Raw genomic sequence first — 18,865 nt, forward strand, 5'->3', positions numbered from 1 at the left:
GTGTGTGTGTGTGTGTGTTGCACTGAAGGCCAGAGGCTAACATCAGGAATTGTTTCTCAGGAGCCATTTGCTTGGTTTTTGAGATAGTCTTTTGCTGGCTGGGATCTGAGTAGACTGGGTCCATCTCTGCCTCCCCAGGACCAAGATTACAAGTGTGCGCCACTGTGCCTGGCTTTTTAAAGATGGGTTCTGGGGAATCAAATTTGTTCCTCATGGGAACGGAGAATGCCGGGGATGGTTTTATGATGCACGTGGTACCAATGCCTTTTGTCTCCAGCTCACTTCGGCTCCACCTCTTTGGTACTGGAGGCACCCATGGGTCACAGCCTCCTTGATGAAGACTGCACCTCCATGAGTAGGTCAGGTCAGGAGGTGACCTAGAGCCTGGCTAATTCTATACCTTGGATGTTTTCTTCCTGGGAAGCAGGAGTTTGGGAGTGTAACTCAGGCACCCATCAGCATTACAACTTCACTTCCTTTCAGAGCTGACAAATGTGACTAGCACCTCTATTTGGTTGTTACAGCAATTGTCTTTGGAACTTATCACAGGTTCAGAGTTCAGGTTCCTCCTCTTAGTGCTTCAGTGCACCAAGGATAGAGGTTGGGGAGCTCTGTCCCTCTCTTTAGTGACAGCATCATGGAACAGATTCGTTTCCATCAGAATTCAGCAACACTGCAACACCAAGCACTCATTCTGATGTAGGGATATCTGAGTCTTATTATGTTCCTAGTTGCAAAGATACAAAATGCCCCTTTAAAATCTTTCAACCTGGTGAGGATTTAAGTACCATAGAGTCAGCACTCAGTATCTATGGGGGATTGGTGCCAACACCTACCATCAGATGTCAAAACCCACAGATGCTGAAGTCCCCTATTTAAAGTGATGTATACATGCATTTACCTATAATCTGTGGCCACCCGACTGTAAGTCCTTTTTTGATTACTTACAATACTTAATCCAATTTAAATGTAATGAAAGTTGGCATGTATATTTTCTAGAGAATAATGACTAAAAGGTGTATGAGTTTCATACATATTTAATGTACTTTTCAAATATTGTTAACTCATGGTTTTTTGTATCCATGGATATATAACCAAGTAATAGCAAGGGCCAACTGTATATTCATTACTATGTGGTAAATGATCAGGCAGTTATGTATAGGAGCGCAGAGGTCATTGAGTACCATGCTGGAGGAAATGATGCCTGAATTGAGTTTGGAGAGAGCTGAGGGTCCTGGACATACAATGAGTAATGTTGGCAAGACTAGGCTATGTGGGAAACCACAGTGAGATGCAGCCAGAATTCATAGGTCAGACCACCAGGGTACAAAGTAAGAAGCAAGCATGTGAGTTAGGAGGCAGAGGTGGATCATGGAAGGCCCCTGTGCCATGCCCCAAACCCTAGGCTTGGTAAAAGTGAGGGGGAAGCATGGACATAGTTAGAGCAACAGAGTAATGAAGTCAGAATTTCTTTGTGGGTAGATAATGCTGGGTCAAATTTGGGTTAAGAAGAATTCTATATGGACGTTTAATGCTTTCTGAAGTTCATGTGTCAGAAATTTATGCACCAGTACTGTAATGCTGGAAGGTGGAACCCTAAAGAGATGACTGGGTCATGAGGGTTATGTTCATCTGAATAGACTGTCCTCATTGCAGGGGTGAGAGAAACTTTGTACAAAAGCAAGTTTGAGGCATGGAGACGGAGCTCAGTTAGGAGAGTGCTTGCCTAGCATGAAAGGAGCCCTGGTTCCATCCCAGCACTACCAAACAAAACAAAACAAAACAAAACAAAACAAAACAAAACAAAATAAAACAAAAAACAAAACAAAACAGGCATATTCACACACACACACACACACACACACACACACACACACACGGCACACATAATGCCAATTCTCAGAATACAGATGTGGGAAGACCAGTAATTCAAGGTTGTCCTTGGCATCTTTGGTTACATAAAAGTTGACATCAGCCTGGGATACATAGATCCTATCTCTCACACACACACACACAAAAACTCAAAAGATAAATTGACTTTCTCTGGTGTGCTCTCTCATGCACTCTCATGCTCTTTTGCCCTCTGCTATGATATGATATAGCACAAGGGTCCCTGCCAGATGCTGATGCCCTGCACTTGGACTTCTCGGCCACAAAAACTATGAGAAATAAAGTACCCACCTGTAGCACTCTGTTATAGCAACATAGAATGGCCCAAGACAGAAGTCTTGAATAGGAATTAAATGAAGGGAAGACATTCAAGTAATATTGGAAGCTCAAATCTCAGGACTTGGTGGTTCACTGGCTGAGGAGGACAGAAAAACTTGTGCATTGTCTTAGGGTTTTCATTGCTGTGAAGAGACACCATGACCAAGACAACTCATAAATGCAAAGGTTTAATGGGGGCTGGTTTATAGTTTTAAAGGTTCAGTCCATTATCATCATGGTGGAAAACATGGCAGTGTACAGGCAGACATGGTGCTGGAGGAGCTGAGATTTCCACATCAGCAGCAAAGAGGAGACTGTCTCCTGCAGGGAGCCAGGAGGCAGCTCTGGTTCCCCATAGGGCAGAGCTTAGGCATAGGAGACCTCTAAGCCCATCCCCACAGTGACACGCCCACTCCAATAAGGCCACACCTCCTAATAGTGCCATTCTCTGTCTGCCAAGAAACACAAGAGTCTATGGAGGCCAAACCTATTCAAACCACCACATGGGTAAACGAAGGTTTGGGGCTTTGACAAACTTTTGGTGTCCAGCTCACTGTTTATGTTGAATGTATAGTCTGAACAGGCTGCACTCTTGAGTTTAAGGATGGCTAACAGAACTGCATTCTAAAGGTTATCTCTCTGAAATATTTAGACATCACTTCTTGGCAAGAAGTCCTGTGACCAGGACTGGAGGTGAGGGTAAGAGTGAACCCATTTCCAGGCAGTGTTCTGGCAAGGAAGTCTGGAATTGTTCCCTAGTTCCAGATGGCCTGGTGAGGGACTTCGGGGGGAGAAGCTGAAAGCAGGCATCCAACGGTAGAGGAGGGGAAGGAAGCTGTCACAAGTACCAGCTGTGGCGAGCAGCCTGTCAAACGGCGGGTGGCCAGCGAGCCAGAGCGATACACGGGTCTTTTCATTTCCTCCCCTTGGCTTTGGACTTCAGTCAGAAGCCAATTTCTTTTTCTGTAAGCAAAAAATATCATGATCAAATAATTGACACAGCTGCCCTCCCTCCAAATAAAACAAAACAAAAAGCCCAGGACTCTATTCCAGGTCTTTGTCCTCCCGAATAAACAACAAGCTTCCTTTTGAGCAGCTCTGTCCCTTTCCAGGTGGGATGGACAGAAATGCTGTCCAGGAGTGGGAGCTTCCTCCCCTCGGTACACCATGCTCCCTAGCGTAGAGCACTGTATGAATGTCGCTTTCGAAGCTCACGCAGAGTCACTGAAGACAGAAGCGAAGCAGTCAGTCTGTGTGGGCACCAGCACCAGACAGGTAAACTACCATTCTTCTAAAAGCCCCAGAGCACTCAGGTTTGTGACTCAAGAAATTAATGCATTAGCTTAAATGTATTAAGTGCACACCTGAGGGGTCAGGACGTGTCCAAGAGTGAGATCCAGCAGACATGGTGATGAAGAGATGCTACGTCAAGGTCTCAGTGTGTGCATTTGCTTAGCTAAGCCCAGTGTTTTGTGGAGTCAGGATGAGTAGCATTTTTACTCATATTAAAATATGAGGTCCTTGATAAATATTTTGAGGACCTATATTTATAAAAGGTATGTAACCTATTATTGTTAATGTAAAATCCAGGGTTGAAGAAATGTGTAATGTATTTGGGAGACAGACCATAAAAATTTAAGAAATTTCTCTCCCTCTCTTGTTTGTTTGTTTGTTTGTTTGTTTTTGTCTCACTCTGTAACCCAGGCTGTCCTAGAACTCACTACATACCCAAGGCTACTTTTAAAAGTCTGATGATGCTCTGCCCTTTGACAATTTATATAGGATTGAACTGCTCATGACTGGAGAGTAGTACAGACCGTGGTGATGCAGGGCCAAGGACGCAGAGAAACGTGGATGGAACTAAGCTTATAAGAAAAGTCTTTGCAGAGAGGCCAGCCATGCGGGCTCAGCTCTGGTGTGGATATGTAGAATGTGGCTAGAGAAAATGATTACTAATTATGGCTTGTTGCTCTTCCAACTGAATAGAATATCACACTTATCAAATTATAATTCATAGTTAGAATATGTAATCTTCACTTCAGAAAAACCATTCATGTTCCTATCAGAAATTGAAACCCTAAACGAAAGACTTAGTGCTTGCTCTGTGGGAACTGCTGTCTCCTCCTCTCCAGAGCCTCTGCCCTGCCTGACTCTCTCTCTCCTCCTGGCTTCCCTGTATCCCACCCACCTTCGGTGACTATTATTAAATGTTCACTAATTTCCAACCAGTTGACACATAAAGAATGAGTGGATTGTTTCATTTTTTTTGTTTCAACTCTGTAAATTTTAAATAGAAATTCAGTAACCTCTGACACACTTCCCACATGTTAGAGGTTTTGTAGCATCTTTCTCCAATTTCTGGCTTTCTGTTGACTCAGTTGCTCCAGAAAGCAATTTTCAGAATGCTGGGGATCTCCTATGAGTGAGTGGTTGACAGGACAACTAAAATACTTTGCAATCACTGTGAGTGAATATCATGGCTGGCAACCACAGGCAGTTTCAGATGCTTCCTCTAACTGAGTTCAGACACCAGTAAGACTGCTTCTGCCTTGAAAGGACCATCTTCATATTAGCAAGAATGAATCCTATCCTCCTTTGTGACCCTAAATCAAGAGTCTTGGCTTTCTCCTATACATGACAGGTTATACCCATCTTTATCCACCAATAGATATTCAATTTCTCAGTGTCTTCGTACCATCATTAGGAATGTTAAAGCTCATTGTGGTTGAAATGGCTTTTCTCCCTAGCTGAAAAGACATTTTTAAAAACTTTAGCTAGGTGCCAGCACTGAGTCAGGTCATGGAACAAAGGAATTCATGAAAAGGGCATCACAAGCAAAAAAAAAAAGAGAGAGAGAGAGAGAGAAACTTGGAGAATAGCCCAGAGGGCATGACGAAGTCCTCAGAATGGTTGGCAAACAGGGTTTAAATGAGAGAATAAAGGCAAACAAGTTCAGATAAGCAAGCAGGGCTGGGTACAAAGAGGAGTCCCAGAGGTGAGGAGGAAAACGAGACAGAAGTTATTTGATCAGTCCAAGTCACAAAGGGACTAGTGCCAGGCCCATGAGTGTCCCCAGCACTCAGATGCTGCATCCTCCCATCCGCTCAGACAGCTTTATACTCCCACGCTTGTCTGGGACAACAAGCTGCAAAGAGATGGCAATCTTGGTTGGTGAGAGTGTCCTGATAGTATCGTCTGCAGAGCTGGACCACATGAAGCCTTTCCTCGTACTTAGCATGGTGGCTTGAACAGGGAAAGGCAAGGAAGCATACAAATTAAGTGGACTGAATGCGACATTCAGCACAGGTCTGCGGCATGCTCCAGTGGCTAGGGCACGGATACTTGGACCCACCCATGAACTACTCTCAGCAAATATCAGGTGTGGCCAACCCTGCTGTGTGTGCTCTTGGTGCTCTATCTGGAATATCAAAGGACCAATATTACCAGTGATACTATTGGATTAAAATAGCAAGCACAGGTCCTGAACAGAGGCACCATAACAGAGACTCCTGAGTCGACACTTGAGGAAAGACTCAGACCCAAGAGCTCATGAAATAATGTTCAACTCTTTTCTAAGGCCATACTAAAGGACAGACAAACTTTGTCTTTGGGTTTATCTGATAAGAAGAAAATTAGAAGAATGCAGCAACTGGTGGTCTAGAGAGGGCTTAAGATCACTCATTGCTCTCAGAGGACTTCAGTTCCCAGTACCCATGTGGCCGCTCACAACCGTCTGTAGCTCCAGCTCGAGAGTCTGATGTCCTTTTCTGGTCTTTGTAGGTACTGAACACTCAAGTGCACAGATATACATGCAAGCAAGACACCCACACAAATTAATTTTTAAAATAGGACAGTAATAACTAAGATGGGAAAAGGGCCCTTGCGTAGAGACAGACTTGATACGATCTTTCTCCACAGTGATTTGATGACGTGTTTCATAAGCAACTAAAACAAGTCCCTTCTTTGGCTTGCCAAATCTACTTCAAAGAAAGTTATTCCAAGGAAATTATGAGAAACATGCCCAAGATCAGTTTTAAACTATGTTCATGTCAATATCATAACTGTGAAAAATTAAAAAATAATTCATGTGTCTGACTATAAAACGGATATAATGGTAGACTGTTGATATAGTTTAACAGTGTTCTTAACTATAATGCTCAATAGAATGCAGTATTTAAGGTGTGAGAACCCTTTTTAAACACAAACTAGCACACTAAGAAAGTAGGAAAACATTATAATCAGAGAGCATCTTTTACTTTACCTCCTGTGATCTTTTTAAAAGTTACTGAATTAAAATCAGCAGTGCTGCCATGACCTCTCTCCTTGCTCTTACATAATAAAAGTCCTTTGATCACTTTAAAACACACAGCACAGTTCTATTTCAATAAGATAATTAGAAAATCCAGTTTAACCAAGTTCAGCTGTATTCAGTGGACCAGCTAGTTCCTCCTAGCAGCCAACACCTGCTTTCTTCTGCTAAAACCAAGACTGGCAAGATCTGGGGACTATATGTGGGCTTGTTGTGGTGGTGGTGGTGGTTGTTTGTTTGTTTGTTTGTTTGTTTTTTACTTCAAGATTTTTTTGGTAATTTCCAAGTTTTCTGTGTTGCATTGAATTATATTTTCATAAAGTCAACTTAGAAAAACTTTATAATGGCAAAGCAGTTCATTTTATCTACATTTGAAGGATCCTGCCCTAATGCTAAGAATTCCCTTGAGAACAACTCCTGTGTTGCTTATGGCTGGGTGTTTTACTTGTTGATTTTAGGTGACAAGGAAAGTATGTTAGTTTCCTATAAGTGGTGGGTGGCACATTGTTTACATTACAATGGGAAATGAGAAGACAGCCTGGGCCTCGTGCAGTCAGTCCTCAGGAGCTGAAAGTTGGCAGCACTCTGGTACCAGTCAGTGAGGTGAGAGTCCCCAGGTCTGGGGCTCTGAGTTTTTTCTCTGGTTCTCCTTGTTCACATCCATTTCCATGGCTGGTTTCCTTCTCACACCATCCGTCTCTGTCCCTGGCTTCTGCCTGTCTCTAAAGTTGCATTACAGGTTCTATGCCCCTCCCCGTGTTTCTCTCAGCCTCTTGTCTCTTTAGTTAGTTTTAATTCTCATGGTTTCAAGACATGGCATGATCAAACTGTTGTCACTCTCCAGATGGAGCATATCAGCTATGTGGCGCTCTCACTCCAGTTTCACTCTTGAGTCAAGTACAACTTGCTGGTATGTTTCATTAAGTTCAGGAATGCCAAAAATGTGAGATCTTGTAACCCTCAGCACAGCAGTCATTCCTGACCATTTCTGTACTAAAGTTTCCCAACACACCTTGGGCTGCCTTTGGTAGTCTTTAGTCTCAGGAAGATCCTCCTGACTGCATTAGTTCTATGGCTGGGTTGTATTTTTATAATGTAGATAAAGAAAATAGATACAACAGTGATTTTTTTTTAAATTGCTATCAGATTTTATTCATTTATTTTTGGGTGTTTGTGTATATACCATGACACATGTGTGGAGGTCAGAGGAAAACGTGCAGAAGTCTGTTCTCTACTTTAACCTTGTGGGTTCCGGGGATGGAACTCAAGTCCTAAGGCTTGATGGAAGGGCCTTTAACTACGGAGCCACCTCAACAGCCTCAGAATGATTTGAAACAAACCAAAACAAAAGGTTGCTCAGATCTCTTCTTCTACATCAGATATTACTTTATTCTAGAAGAAGGAGGAGGAAGAGGAGGAAGAGGAGGAAGAGGAGGAAGAGGAGGAAGAGGAAAAGGAAGAAGAGGAGGAAGAGGAAAAGGAAGAAGAAGAGGGGGAAGGAAAGAGAGAGAGAAAGAGAGAGAAAGAGAGAGAAAGAAAGAAAGAAAGAAAGAAAGAAAGAGAGAGAGAGAGAGAGAGAGAAAGGAAGGAAGGAAGGAAGGAAGGAAGGAAGGAAGGAAGGAAGGAAGGGAAGGGAAGGGAAGGGAAGGGAAGGGAAGGGAAGGGAAGGGAAGGGAAGGGAAGGGAAGGGAAGGGAAGGGAAGGGAAGAAGGGAAGAAGGGAAGAAGGGAAGAAGGGAAGAAGGGAAGAAAGAAGGAAGAAGAAGGAAAGAAGGGAGGAAGGGAAGAAGGGAAGAAGGGAAGAAGGGAAGAAGGGAAGAAGGGAAGAAGGGAAGAAGGGAAGAAGGGAAGAAGGGAAGAAGGGAAGAAGGGAAGAAGGGAAGGGAAGGGAAGAGAAGAGAAGAGAAGAGAAGAGAAGAGAAGAAAGACTTAAATAATTCAAAGCTGAAGGAATGTTGACTTTTAAAGTCATTGTTAGTAGATCGGCCACACCCATTTGCAGGTGCCCAGTGAACAGCTGTTCTCGTTGCTGCTTCTCCTCTCTGTGCTGCTTGTCCTCTCTGAAATACACACAGCATTGACTTTTCATTCTTGAGAAATGGGTTGGTTGTTTATACATCAAGAAAGATTATTCTATACCTATTCATGTCAAAGACCTAGATTACAATGCCCTCTGTGCCACCAGAGTTATGGTGTCATTTGTAATATTCAAAGCCTTTCTCCAAAGACCCACTGAAACTTTATGAATAAGTATTTAATACACTGTAAAGAATGAGCCCAACTTTTGTTTCTGAGATTCTGAAAAAATTGAGATACCTTCAGTCCCAGCACTCACCGGGCAGAGGCAGGTAGCTCTCTTGAGTTTGAGGCTAGCCTGGACTACAAAGCCAATTCTAAAACAGCCAGGGCTACAGGGAGAAATTCTGTCTGAATAAGTAAAAACAAAAACAAACAAGCAAACAAACAAAAATACTAGCATCCAAAAGCTAAAATTATATCAAATAACAATAGTGATATTACCAGAAAATATCTTTAAAAAATATTAACCCAAGGCTCTCCAGTTGGTGAGTCTATGAGATGGCTCAGTGGGTAAATGTACCTGCTGCTGAACCTGGTAGCCTGAGTCCAATCCCTGGGGCTCACATAGTGGAAGGAGAGAACCAACTCCAGCAAGTTGTCCTCTGACCTGCACGAGCACACTGTGGCATGCACACACCCCTGCTGCTACAGATGCCCATCTTTACACACTCAAGCTTTTATAAATGTCCAAAAACAAGTTACATAATTTTCATGCACTTGTATTTCTAGCACTATTACTTCATTTTAGTTCAAGTACAGACTTAATTTAAGATTAAAATAAGATTTTTTTTTCAGCACTGTTTCAAGGAAAGGTTTTCCTCCAGAGCCTGGGCTTTCCTGGAAACGCCCTGCACACTATTACCAACCCATGAGCTTTAATGGCCCCACGAAGCTCTCTGCCAACGACTCCTGCCATGGACTGTGCCTGTGTGACTTGCACTGTCCCTGGTAGGAACCCAAAGAGCCATCTCTTCATGGCAGTGACATTGGGAAAACACAGGCTGCTTTCTCCACAGTCCTAGAGGAGATGCTGAGTGGGACACTTTCTTCCTCCTGGCTTGTGTGCTTGATCTGTGTATGAGGGCAGCTTGGGAAAAGCTCACACATCTCCTATGAGATGTTAAATTGAAGCTAATGCCAAGCAGACTAAATACAGTGTCCTAACACCTTTAGGACTTACACAGTACAGAGCATTAAGCGGGTTGAATATGATAACTGCATTTTAATCACAGGATGAGAGATGACCCAGAATTACTGCAGGAGAATGTGGCTTTTTGGTAGCTTGTGAAAACACCTCTTTCTGTCTTCTTTTTCTGGCAGGATGTGTCTAAGAATACGCATTACATTTAATGTGGGAGGAGTGAGGGAGCATGGCTCTCATTCTTGCTGCTGTATAGGAAGGAGGGATGCTGTGCATATACTCAAGAGGGTATAGCCTGTTACCTAACTGCATATGTAGCAGTACAGAGGATGTGGTCAGAATTCAAGATGTAGTTGTCTTTGGAGAACAGCCACAAATAACATAATAAACAAACCCAAGGTGTTGAGATCACACACTTTGCCTGAGAATCCTTTATTTGCACTTCTGCACCTCTAGAATCCTAACACTTAGCTTGTGAGTCTTCTTGGAGGTGTCTGAGCAACCATATAAAGAGAAGTAAGAGGGGGCAGCAGCTAACAACTTTAGTTCCTAATTCCCTTGTATTCCTCTGTTGACTATTCAATAGCACTCGTTCACTGCCTGCAGTGAGACCTGGTCCTTGGCTTGGGGCATTGACAATCTATGAGGAGAGTCAGGCAACATGAAAAAGGTTTAGAGACTCTGCAGAGAGAGCAGTTTCATTATAGACAAGTGTTGAGTATCTCAGGCTCCAGGGTTTATATAGCAAGCTGGACAAAGTCTACCTACTTAATGAAAGGGGTTTGACATTAGTCAAAGGGTTACTTATTTCATTCATCTTTTTACAACCGTGAGTGACTTATCTTTCAGTTTCATTTCCCTCTAGTATAGGGATTTGTGGGTATCAAGGGGGTTGACTTCAGGATACCCGCCCCCAACTTATATACCAAAATGAGAGACACTAAAGTCCCATATATAAAATGTCATGTTATTTGTATATAACCTGCAAAAACCCTCCCAGATATTTTAAATTGTCTTTAGATTACTGAGAATAACTAATATAATGCAAATGATACATAAATATACAATGCAAATGGTTTATAACTATACAATGCAAATGATATGTAAATAGCCACTGTGCTGCCTTTCTTAGGGACGAAAGGTCAAATGACACTTGCACAGGGGAAGCCCAGCAACATTGTTCTTGCATCTTTGTCTCCAGTTGGTTGAAGCCAAGGATAAGGGCACTACAGCTATAAAGGACTGGCTGTGGTATAGCACCTCCCTCACTGGACTCCCCAATGTGGCCTTTGCCACTTAGCATATGCTTAACATTTCTAGCTCCCTTTGGGGCAGGGGGAGCAAGGTGATGTTACTGTGTTTAAGTTCCCAGGGTACTCAGTTGCATTATGAAAGTACCAGACACAACACAAAACGGTGCCTTCATCTTCCTTCAGGCCCTTGCCTGTGGGAAACAGTGCTGTCTTTTAGTTGTTTCATTTTAATTGTGTGTTCACTCAAGAGTGAAATCCCAAAGAGAAAGGGCAAGAAAATGAAAGGACAGTGGATACCAGAGAATGGTGTGAAGATTTGCCCCCAATACAGAGGCCCTCCGGAGACAAGGGGCCGAGATCTCAGCTAGAGCTAAGTGTGGGCTAACTGAGCACATTCTTTCATGAAGGTGGCCCTCCCAGACCTTTGTAAATGTTTGCATAGAGTCACAGCAAGGAGACTGCCAGTGCAGTCTCCAGGTCAGCATTTCACACGTGAAGAATCAACTTCAGAGAACAGAGTTGTTCCCACATCCATGTGCCCTCCTTTGTCCTCTACTTAGTGAGAGCTTCCTGAGTCTGCCTGTGTCAGGCATCATCCAGAATACAAGACAAATAAAGGCCTTGTTCTCATGGGCGGCCTTTTGTGAAGGCAGAAGACATTAAATGAAGCAAATAAATGAAGAAGATTAATGCAGTTTAAAACACACACACACACACCCCACACACACCCCCCCACACACACACCACACACACACACACACACACACACACCACACACACACACACACACACACACACACACACACACACACACCAAGAAATTTGCGAGACAGTGACTGCAGGTAGGAGGAGGAATGATTAGTTTTGAAAAGTTAAGGAAGGGCTCTGCAAGGCTGTGACGGTTTGCCTAAGACATAAATGAGACCAAAGAATGCCCATGTGACAAAGGGACAAATCACAAATCGGGGTGGGGAGAGGGCGTGGACAGCTAGGACAGTGCCCGACCAGAGCTGGTTTAGCTCCCTAGAGGAAAGAGGCCATATGCAAAGAAAGGAAGACTTTATGATTAAGAGTGGTCAAACTGGCAGAGGGCCAGTAACGTACAGTTTCAGAGACTACGGGGTTCAAGCTTGTATGGTCGGCAGGGTAAGAAGCTACAGAAAGATTTGACGAGAGGAGTGGCCTGAAATGGCCACGTGAGTATTGCCTAGGAACTCTTCCTTGTCGCCCTGACAAAGTCCCTGCCACAAGCAGCTTAAGGAAGGGACAGGTTTATTTTGGCTAGAAGGTGAAGGATGCGGTCTGTTGAAGGGGGGAAGGGAGGGAGTCTTGGCAGCAGGCTGGTGAGGCAGCTAGTCCCATGGCATCCACGGTCAGTGAGCAGAGAGAGATCGATTCTGATCTTCCCCCCCCACACACACACACACTTTCTCCTTGTCATTCATGGACCCAGCCCACCCATGCGATGACTCAGTTGATGGAATGCTTGCTGTGAAAGTAGAGAGTGGGTTCCGATCCCCAGTACCTGTGTAAAAAGTCAGATATAGCCACTGACCTCTGTAAACCCAGCATTGAGGAGGTGGAGACAGAGGCTTCCTGGAGTTTACTGGACAGCCAGACTAGCTGAATAAATGAAATCAAGATTCAGTGAGAAACCCTTTCTCAAGAAATAAGGTAGAGGGCAAAGACACCAGCTATTGACCTTGATCCTCCTATGTGTAGGCACATCACCTATGCCAGACATAGCTCTATATACACCAATATACTTCATCCTCAGAAAACCTCAGGAAATGCCAAGCTCATCCCCACTTTATAGATAAAAAACTGAAGCACAGAGATTGAATTGTTGGGATCCAGGAATCGCTACACAAACCACTGAGGCTCTGGGTCTCAGTTAAACAGGGAATATTTGAACTCATGCCCCAAGACTGTTTGACCAAGGCCGTAGCTTAGACTCAGGAGCGGAAAGCCATGACCACAAATACTGACGAGGGTCAGTTTATATAGGGAAAAACCATAATGAGCTCGTTGGTAGTTTAGATATAACAGTTCAAGCGCACCTTGCTTGGCTCTGAGTTAAGGCTGTGGTTGGGGAGTTTCCAAGAAGAAGAAAAAGAAGCCTCAGAACATGACAGGGTAAGTGGGCAGCTTGACCCTGCTCTGAGTGAAGCTATTTTTCTGTGTTGATGACTGGCAGACATGGAATAAAATGGTTACAGCTGTTCTGGGGGTGGAGGGCAGACCTCCTCAACAAAAATTATAGTTGATAAAGGTTGGCTCAGTGTTCAACCCAATTAGTACGAATCTACTCTCGAAGTTGGTGATGGCTCTCAGCTGGTTCTCTCCTCGTGTGATCTCCTCAAAAGACACCAGCTGAGGTTTTTTCATTTGTTTGTTTGTTTGTTTACACTGAGGTTCCCATTCTGCAAGAGGGAGGAAACAGACCTTGCAAGATCCTTTTTAAAAATTATTATTTATTTACTTATTTATTTACTTATTTAATGTATGTGAACATACTGTAGCTGTCTTCAGACACACCAGAAGAGGGCATCAGATCCCATTACAGATGGCTGTGAGCCACCATGTGGTTGCTAGGAATTGAACTCAGGGCCTCTGGAAGAGCAGTCAGTGCTCTTAACCACTAAGCCATCTCTCCAGCCCAGTAAGATGTTTTTGGAGGCCTGGCCTTAGAAGTCTCCAGTTTTATATCTGCCATATCCTGTTGATCTGAATGAGCACTAGGCCTGCCGAGATTCCAGAGGGCTGTGGAAAAGCCTCTGACTCTTGATGGGAAGAGTAAAAGAGCCACAATGAAAAGTATATATTTCCACTCTCCAGGCAGGAGAGGAGTTATAGAGGCAAACAGTCCTACAAATGAATGGAAAAAAAAAGTCAAGAAAGTTAAATATTTGACCCTGGTCATCCATGTACAACCTGATGCCTGGCCCTGTGATCTTCCTACTGTCTAATGAGCCTAGCCAGATGTGGTGGCACACACCTTTAATTCCAGTACTGGGAACCAGAGGAGGCTGGATCTCTGTGAGTTCAAGGCCAATTTGTTCTATAGAGGGAGTTTCAGGACAGCCAAAGTTATATAGAGAGACTCTTGCCTTAAAGTAAGCAAGGAAGCAATGAGGGGAGGGGAAGGGGAGGGGAGGGGAGGGGAGGGAAGGGAAGGGAAGGGAAGGGAAGGGAAGGGAAGGGAAGGGAAGGGAAGGGAAGGGAAGGGAAAGGAAAGGGAAGGGAAGGGAAGGGAGATGACTAGGAAGGGTCAACAAGGGTCCAAGCAGGGAAGACAAGGAAGAGATAGGGGGCATGATAGTCACAGTTCAAGGATGCAAACTACAAAAAAAAAAAACCTAAAATTAACTCAGGAAGAGGAAACTTAGGAGATGTGGCATGGTGAGGGGCTGCCATGGAGTGTTAAGCAGCTCAGGACAGAGTGAAGGAAAGGCCCTTGGACTTGGAACTAAGGGCTGGCCCAGCAAGAAAGGACCTGATCTAATGTAGTCTGGTTGATCACCCTGAGGGTAAAACAAATTAGAAGTGTAGACAGCAGTCCCCTGTGATATGTTGAGTCAGGCAGGGCTAATTAAGCATACAAGCTGTGTCCTAGTAATTTACCTAGATGTATGTCATTTCTAACCCTGGGGTTTTTCTGATTGGCTTAAGTGGACAGTACACCCTGATTGGTTGCCTGGGTATATAACAAAGCAAAGCAGGAGTGTGAGTCTCCTGTGAGCCACTTAGGAACTCCATTGAGTTCTAGACCAAGCAAAGGCTCTGTAAGGCCAGCTGAGGTAGACATTTCTGTCCTGTTTAGAGGGTCCCTGTGCCCTCCCTTTTATGTTCAGGGTTTTCCCTACCTGTTCATGGTGAGTTACTTGGTTTCGCATGTTTGAGATAAACACATAACTCCAGACCATGTTGACTGAGTGAATGTTGTGTTCTTCTCAGTCAGCTGTCATAGTGTGTAAAATCCACTTCACTGCCTACGAACTCTTCCCTCGACAAGACTGGGAAGGCTGGCTCCAAGTCCTTAGCGAGTTTAGACTTTCAGGCCATGGTCGTTTCTTTACCTCCATTGCCTTTGTTCCAAATGCCAGAACTAGTTTCCTTTCTGTAACAGGGAGCACAGTGCCATCTTAGACAACCTGAACTTTGAACTTCCTGGCTCCTGACCCTGCCTGTTCAGCCAACTATCCTGTTTGCCAGCCCCCAAGCATGCTCAGCATATTGTACTTTATTTAAATGTCTCTAAAATTGTCCTGAATCACATCATTATTGCAAATGTAGGTATCACTGCTTCCTGAGAATTATTTCTTATTGCCTTCAGGAATCAAATATAATTTTATCATAAATTGAATTGTAGATTATACCTACTTCAGTCCTAGCTAGAATTGTGGGTTTTATGACCCAACATTCAAAGTTTAATCGAAATAAAAGTCAAAACCCTGTTTTTAATAACTTAGAACAGATAAGAAAAATCAAGACTTTTTAAAATGTCCGATTCCAAAGAAAAGGTCTTGATTCATAAACTTAGAAAAGCATGCCATTGCCAAAACACAAAGTATAATCACTTCCTTGTTTAGAAATGGGGCATATTTTACTGGGTAGGAAACAAAAAATTTTCAAAGCAAAATTTAATTACTGACAATTATAAATGAGGAATCTTTAAAATATTACATAAGGAAAATAAGAATAATTGAAATAATTATCCATAGCTTTCTAAGGAAGTCTTGTACCTTGTAGCCTAATTAGTGACCTTTGAAAGGCATTTTGGTTTTATGTATAAAGAATCACAAAAATGTTTTGACTCTTTAGCCTAATCATTCAATTCTGTCTGAGACGCTGGAAAGGTAGGAACTGTCTGCTAATTACATCAGTGTTTACTAGAGGAAGGCTCAATGGCTTGTTTCAAGGGGGTGAAAAATAGATTACCTTGAATATTTAGTGATTCCTCTGAAAATAAGCAATGTTACAAGTGGGCTCTGTGTGTGTGTGTGTGTGTGTGTGTGTGTGTGTGTGTGTGTGCGTGCGTGCAAGCACCAAGACACATGTGGAAGTCAGAGAACAATTTGTAAGAATGCTTTTCACCTTCTACCACATGGGTTATGGCAACTGAACTCAGGTTATTGGATTTGATGACAAGTGCTTTTTCTTGCTGAGCTATCTCATTAGCCCTAAAGGTGTTTCTGATAAAATGTTGTTTTAGTGTTAAATACGATAGATCTCTATAAATTGCATTTCCTATGCATTGTATCAATAAGAAATCTAGGGGTCTTCCTTGACATGTACTTTTAAACCCCAAATCATTCCATCTCTCTAAAAATTCTATTTTTCTTCAGCTCCACCATTATCAACCTATTTGAAATAAATAGCTTTTTCTACTGGACTCTATAGGTGCTCTGACTGGCCTTTAGTCCCATGCTGGAATCTATTCTCTTCCTGTAGCTACACTGCAAATCCAGTGTCACACACACACACACACACACACACACACACACACACACACACCATTACTTCATATGCTTACCACCACTTTACCTGACCTTCAAGTACTATACAAAACTGTGGCTGGATCTCTAGGCTTTCCTCTCATTGCAATACTCTAACTAGGACACTGCCTACAATTGATATTCTATTGCCTAGGATGCTGTCTTCTGTCTAGGACGCTGCCTATAGTTGACACTCCTCTTGCCAAGGATGCTCTCTGCAAAAACTTTACTTCTTCCACCTCCCACTCCATCATCTCAGGAAATCGTCACTGCTTCCCTAGAGCAGGTCCCCTTGTCACACTCTCTTGTGACCTCTTTACTTTTTTCTTATTTATGACTCATACATGCATAAACATTCCTACCCCAGAAGAATTTAAATTCCATGAGAATGGGGACTTGACTTGTTCACTGTTCTTTACTGAGAGTTCAAATATGTATTGAATGCTTAAGTCACACGCACCACTGTTGCTTAGCTAATCTGTGTCACTGTGAGATTCTTGTGGCTTTCTTCTGTTAGACTTCAGTCTCCTGAGGAGGGGCCATCCTACTCTACCTACTGTGGTACCTCCATATTGGCACAGTAGGAGGCCATCTCCTGGTGTATATCTGATAAATTTTCCATAACTATGTAAAATCACATAGAAAAGCCACAACAGCAACAAAAACTGTTAGAATTATAAAAATGTAACTTCTTTCAAAATGATAGTGTAATAAAAATTCACAATTAAACATAAAGAAATTGCTCATTTAATACATTGTAACTATAGATTACATGTAACAAAAAGGCTAACTGTAGACATAGTAGCTATAATTATTCTACTGTAAAAAATTAGATGTTTCTATTTTCCTCTACTGTATCCAAATGGCTATGTCATTTTTACATAGTTGTAATCATAGATTAAATTCTATGTTTTGTTTCATGCTCTACTTATTGTTCTAAGGTTCTACATTACCTATGTAATTATAGTTAGCAACTACATGGTATTCATTTACATCAGTATACTTGAGAGTGGTTCTTACTTTAAGATGTATTTCCTGAAATAGAATTCAGAGTCTATAGGTATTCACAGAGAAATATAGATGAGTAACTTTACTGGCCACAATATGGTGATGGTTATGTCATACTTAACATGGGACTGACTATGATTATATTTTTACAAGAGAATTCGAGTTGTATCATGCCTGTAAGGGAGAAATCCCTCTATATAGATTTATACAGAGCACCCTAAGTCATGTAGCTTCTGAAGTAAGGTGGATATGCTAGGAGTGGAGGAGGATGCTGGGTTTTGGGGAAACAACAATTAGAGACAGCTCTGAAAAAATGGAACTTCTAGACTTGTGAGGGACGTTTTAAGTGAAATACAAATATTGATTAGAAGCAGATCCTGGGGGTGTCTTTATTCTGTTAGTACTGGAGATGGCAATAGAAGGAGTGAGTGACCAGGGAACAGGAAGTGACAATAGCAAAAAGAGAGGCACCCGTGCAAGGCTGTAGGCTGTAGGCTGCACATACTGCTGCTGCTGCTGCTGCCTAATGCTTTTCAAAGTGCAAGTCTGGGCACGGTGACCCCTGGCTTCTCTAATACTTTTTATAAAACAGCAGTATCGTAGCCTCGAGCAGGAGTGAGTTACAGCCCTCTTGGTTCATTGGTTTTAACTCCAAAGTGTCCACTTGGCCATCATCTTGTTTGCCATCTTCTTAGCAATGCAAAAACTCAACACGAGAGCCAGGCACGGTGACTCAAGTCTATGACCCTAACACTTAGAAACTGAAGGAAAAGGGTTGCTGTGCGTTCAAAGCTCCATAGCAAGACCTCATCCCAAAACAAAACACAACACACACACACACGAAATGCCCTAACACTTGTGCTTTCCAGAGGACCTTGGACAAAGGGTTACAGTTATCAGAAATTGAAATAATTCCCCAAACACTAGAAATCCCCAAGTTTGGAAACCAATAAGCTCACCATTTTCATCAGTGCTAAACCATCTGCTCTCAAGGCTGGCTGTGCTTCACCCAGGGGATTAAGCACCTATTACTTTCAGACACTTCTAGAGTCTTCTTGAGAAACAACTTACCTTGGAGAGGAATTAGTTAAGGACTGAAAACAACTTTTTCTTTGGAAAGACAGCTAAGTAAGGAAAAGCAGGGGGAAGAAGCCATGTTAGGATTTCAGGTCTGAGATCTCAAAAGTACAGCCAGGTGCAGACATTCACTGTCTGGATTCTACTTTCACCCATCTCCAAGTCCATCGTCCTCTGCATCCTGATCGCTAACACTGTTCTCATTCGCGGCCTTTGTGTTAAACAAATTTCATCATCTAAAGCCACGGATTACGTTAACAATCCACATGTTAGCTTTACTCGCAGACCACTAA

The 18,865-nt window shown here is 42.8% G+C and overlaps 1 protein-coding gene across 3 annotated transcripts in view; it reads left to right on the forward strand.

Annotated features, from left to right (window-relative positions):
* The window catches only part of Exph5 (exophilin 5), a 79,653-nt gene that overhangs the window by 16,968 nt on the left and 43,820 nt on the right, over positions 1 to 18,865 (forward strand). Inside the window, exon 1 of one of the 3 annotated variants that reach the window (XM_017313428.2) lies at positions 1,860 to 3,483. The exons of the other annotated variants lie outside the window; for them this stretch is intronic. The gene's annotated coding sequence lies outside the window, so the exon portion shown is untranslated. Of the gene's footprint in view, positions 1 to 1,859; positions 3,484 to 18,865 lie in introns of those variants that run through there. 3 annotated transcript variants of the gene reach the window in all.

Source organism: Mus musculus, chromosome 9 (genome assembly GCF_000001635.26).
Source record: "Mus musculus strain C57BL/6J chromosome 9, GRCm38.p6 C57BL/6J".
In the NCBI taxonomy this organism is placed as follows: domain Eukaryota; kingdom Metazoa; phylum Chordata; class Mammalia; order Rodentia; family Muridae; genus Mus; species Mus musculus.